General features: G+C 47.6%; 1 long non-coding RNA gene across 1 annotated transcript; it reads left to right on the top strand.

The window, feature by feature from the left end:
- Positions 1-233: 233 nt before the first annotated feature.
- Positions 234-4301, top strand: LOC143696115 (uncharacterized). Its single transcript, XR_013185523.1, has 3 exons — positions 234-2142; positions 3175-3246; positions 4209-4301. It is a non-coding gene; the product is annotated as an uncharacterized LOC143696115 (long non-coding RNA).
- Positions 4302-4873: the final 572 nt, after the last annotated feature.

The following is a 4873-nucleotide window of genomic DNA, read 5'->3' as shown; positions in this document are numbered from 1 at the left end:
CGTAGATTTTAGTATAAAAAGACATGACCGCCCCGTGGGTGGTCAGAGAGTGCCTGTGACTGCTTGCAGATCAGACCTCTGTTGGGCAGACAGAAAGTTTTGTAGATAAGAAATAATAAACAACCTGAAGATCGAAAAGCTGAAGAGTCCAGACTCATCCTTTGCATCGCGCCCACCAAAGAACCACTCTACCCGTGTCGGGGCAGAGACAGACAGCCGAACCCGACACTGTGTCATTAATCCAATCAGAGCAGAGAGGAGCACAGCACTCACAATCTGCTAATTTAGGGTGGCTGGGAAGTTTCAGGGTGTTGGGACACCTGCTGTTGAGTTCTCTGTCAGTGACATAGCTGAGCATCCCATGGCCTAGTGAGGAGAAGTCCTCCTTGAGCAGGCATTTCTTAGTCCTCCTTAGGAGGCATTTTCTGGGCAGACCAAGAAACCTCCTTGGGGTGTGGGAGAGCTGGTCCCCAGAGTTGTGTGCTGGAAGGCAAATCTCCCTGCTCCCTACGGAGTCTGGGATCAGTTCTTCCACATCACATCACAGAGTCAGAGTGTTTTCAGTACAAGCTTAAGGATATGTTCCTTAAGCAAGAACTGCTTGATGGAGCCCCAGAAGCTGATTGAGCAGAGGGATGTCTGTCGAGTACATTTTTAAGAGGTTTTGACTGTAGAAAGGATTCAGCAATGCTCACTTGGGCTAGAGGCAGCCCTGGAAAACTTGGGGCCAAAAAAACCATGGCTTAGCAGGGCTGCTTGGAGGCTCCTCCACTGTCCTCCAGAGAAGCAGTGTCTTCATTCGTTTGCATCCTGGAAGCCAAAGGATGGTCTGTGGTGCCGGTGAAGTCCATCATCGTTCCCCTGTACATACTGACAAGAGTAGCTTTTGTCAGAGTAGCTCCTCATGGCTGAAGGGAAACCCCCAGCGAGGCTGCCAGCACCAGGCAAAGGTAAACGTTGAGGCACAGTTTCAGTACTTAGATTTACAGATGAATTAAGTACTTAACTTAGAATTTAGTGCTTCAGTTCAGAACCGACGCCATTCCTTGCCATCCAGCCCTCTCCGGACCGGCGGAGGCGGCTCCTCAGGGCCGTGGATGTCAGCCAGGGGCAGAAATGGCGGCGGGGCCGGGCAGGGCAGGGTCCCGCCCGCGGGCAGCCCCGGCCCGTTCCCCAGCGCGGCGCTGGTGGAATTCTCGGGCCGGGCAGTTTGGCTGGGACGTGCGGGAGCTGCCGGGCCGGGCGGGGCTGCAGGCAGGTGTCCGGCTCCCTCTGCGCCGCTCCCGCCCCGCCGGGTCCTCACCGGGCTCCTACCTTCCCGGGACTTCAAATTATCGCTAAACTTTCAGTCCTTAGTTTTCTTGGCTGCAAACCCGGTAACGAATCGCTCAGACTTTGTTTTTCCACTGCTCCCGAGGCTTGATTTATTGTGTCTCTCTTATCGCACAATCGGGCTTCGTTCAAAATGTTATTCTGGGCTAATTCCATACCCCGGTATTTATTTTGACTGTCCCTTCTCATTAGCGTTACTGATTTTTAATCGCTCCCCGTTCCCTGTTAAATCCCCTCTCTGCCCGCCCGGGCTCGCCTCTTCCATCCCGTTCGCGTTTCCATCCCGTGTGTGTCGGTGCCCGGAGCGGTGCCCGTCAGCCGCGACCCGCTGCCCCCGCGGCTGCGGCCGGAGCCTCGCCCGGGGGAACCCGCTCCGACCGGGAACATCCGCGAGCCGGAGATGCGGCGGCGGAGCGAAGAGAAAGGGCTCGCTTTTAACAGGGCACCGCCTGAGCTCCCAGCCCAGCGATTAAATTTCTCTCCTCCAGCAAAACCGTTACTTTATCCTAAGAAAAACAGCGCGAGCGGGGCGAGCGGCGGCGGGACCCGCACGGAGCCGGGGCCGGGCGCGGGGGAGGGCGGAGGTCGAGGCGAGCGGGAGGCGATGCCGCCCCGACAGCTCCGTGATTGATGACCCACCCGCCCGGGAAGGGGCGGTCGCTGTCGCCCAGGCTGGAGGGGGGAGCCCGGAGCCCAGGTGCGACACAGCCCCGCCGCACCCACCGGCCGCGACGGCTTAAAAACACCCCGGCCGGACGGGACGGGACGGGACGCGACAGAGGTGCCGGAACCTGGCGGCGGGCGGGAGCGGTAAGTTCATCCCCGGGCGGGCACCGCGGGGTCCTGCCGGGCAGGCGGGATGCGGGACCGGGATGCGGGACCGGGACGCAGCAGCCGCCGCGGGCCGGCGGGGCCGTGAGCGCCGGTGCTGCCCCCGCACACCGACAGGCAAGTTCCAATTTCTCTGCTCCGGGAAAGGGCTTTCGGTACTTGTTACCGGAGTTACACGGAGGGCAACGCCTTTTTAAAAGCGATGCAAAATAATTCCGATTCACCGTGTTTTGCCCCCTAAGGAGCAACGGAAAAGTTTATCTAAGGTTTCCACCTGTTTGTTTTCAATTTGTGCGCTCTGCTCTGGCATTTTCCATCTTTTCCTTGTCTGTGTGGGCAGGTTGCCTTCATCGCCATTTCATTCACACAGAATATAAGACTAGAATAAATGTTGTGCTGGGGTTTTTTTTTTGTAAAAGATGTCAAACCAATCATGTCTTTGTAGTGTCATGTAAAAATACAAATGCATCTGCATGCATTAGAAATATTGCACTAGAAGTGCTTTAGAAACAACATAACTACTTTAACTTACTTTCACAGCCCTGTCCTCAACTCTCTCAGCATACCAGGTGGCAAGTGGGTGCTTGCAAAAATTACTGCGATTATTTATAAACTAAACATTTTTCTTGTAAAATTTTAAAAGGGAAAATGACTGTTGCCCAGAGGCTTTTCATTTACTTTAGTTTTTAGCAGCATTTTTTGGACTGTGAGGTTTTGGCGATGCCTGAGTTTGAAGCACCTGGAATGGATGTCCTGATTACTCCGGGGAGAAGAGTGATGCTGCCCAGTCCCAGTGTGGAACAGAAGTGATCCTGGCTGTGGATCCAGGAACCATCATGATTTGGCTACACATATGTACATACCTACAGCAAATCCTTCGTTTGGTGTAGCAGATTTTCCCAGGCCATTTGCTGTTTGTGTTTGATGGGAAATCTGACAGCAGAGAAATTTAATTCAGAGTGAAATCTCTCATTTCCACAGCTGAAATTTTGTACTTTTTTTTTCCCACAGGATTTTATCAGATATAGATGAGAAGCTCCTAAACCAGAAACTCCTATTTCCAAGGGCACCCAAGGAGATGAGGTTTTTAGGTTTTGGTTTTTTTTTTACATTACTATGTACTGTATGTCACTCAGTGTAATTTCAGTTCTAAACGTGATTATACACTAGCACAGCAAAATCAAAATGTGTGTAAACCAGCCCTAGTCCTGCATTTCAGTAGAGGAGCAGGTATTTTTGCTAACCCAGTCTGTCCCTATCCTTGAGTGATCCAGACTTTTCCACTAGCTGGGGAAGGCTTCCTCCTACCAGTGGGATTTTGATGGGATGGCAGTGAGAAATCCTGCTGTTAAACATAAATCTTTAGATTCTTCTGCCAGTGAAGATCATTGTAATTATCTTAAATGAATGTCTTCATGTCCATTTCCACAATGATGATTTTTTTTTTAAACTGCATCCAGGTCTGACTATGCCTTAGCACAAACACCAACAAAAAAGTATATAATGATTTTTTTTAAAGGTTAGAGACAATAGCCAATGTAAAGACCATTTTCAGCCCTCAATCAAGATGAGCTCGTGGAGTCCTAATGTAAGATTTATTTTATACTGATCATAAACGCCACAATAAAAAGAATATTGGGGTTTTTTCCCTTTGGTTTAGAGTTATAATGTGCATAGAATATTTCACAAATAATTTCAGTCTAAACTGTACTGCTACTGAAGAGACCATTACATGATACTATTCTGTGAGCCACATTAATAGCAAATTAATGACAATTAATTACCCAAAATAATAACAGTAAAAAAGTTTTCTAAATATCATCAAATTATAACACTGCAAAAAGATTTATTTAGAAACTTTTCCTTGTCTTTGATAGAAATCTTTAACCTCAGTGTGTGCTTGAAATGCTCTGCAAAATCAAGAGCTAATTCCTGTAAATGTATATATTCAGTCATTTATGTGCATCAGTGTTATTTAAACTATTAATTACACGGTATTTGGATGAAATTAAAAGGTTTAATAACTTGCTCCTACCCTTGTCTAGCCAGGCTGTCACAGGAACAGACACTCCTAACACGTGAAAACCAGGATCTGGGACACCCACGAGGGCTGCTTGGTTGAGGACCACAGGATCAGGTATTATTCCAGCTAAGAAGTGCTGCACTTTGGGGAATATTGATTGAATTGCATTTTTCTATGGAACTGAATGAATTAAAGGATTGTAAGTTGTATTACAGGCAGAGTTGACAGACCATCCTCACAAAAAGCTGAAAAAAGACCTTAAGGTCACTGTTTTCAGCTTTTCTTTAAATCATTTTTTTGATGTTTTCAAAAGGTTATTTTGCCCCCCAATGGCCAAAATACATCTTACAAAATTCTTTTGAAGTTTGAAAATGTAGATGAGGAAGGATAAGCACGCAATTTCTTTAGTAAGGTTAGGGGTGGGAAGACAGGAGAAGTCAGTTCCTGATCCTTTAAAATGCTGGGCCAAATTTTGCCCTTCAAAAACTGAGTCCGTGCTCTGTCTTCACTTACTGATGCATTTGAAAATAATATTTTTCTTTCCATAGTCCTTGAAGAACTGATCACCTATAAGACTGTTCATAAAATGATTGCAGTGAAAATAGAAAATATACTAACAGTTCCACATCCCAAATCATAGAGTTTTAAAAATTGCCTTTAGCCTAATTTTTAGTTGATTATAAAAGG

This window comes from Agelaius phoeniceus, chromosome 1 (genome assembly GCF_051311805.1).
Source record: "Agelaius phoeniceus isolate bAgePho1 chromosome 1, bAgePho1.hap1, whole genome shotgun sequence".
In the NCBI taxonomy this organism is placed as follows: Eukaryota; Metazoa; Chordata; class Aves; order Passeriformes; family Icteridae; genus Agelaius; species Agelaius phoeniceus.
The sequence above is the reverse complement of the archived record's forward strand: the minus strand, read 5'-3'. Positions and strand labels throughout refer to the sequence as shown.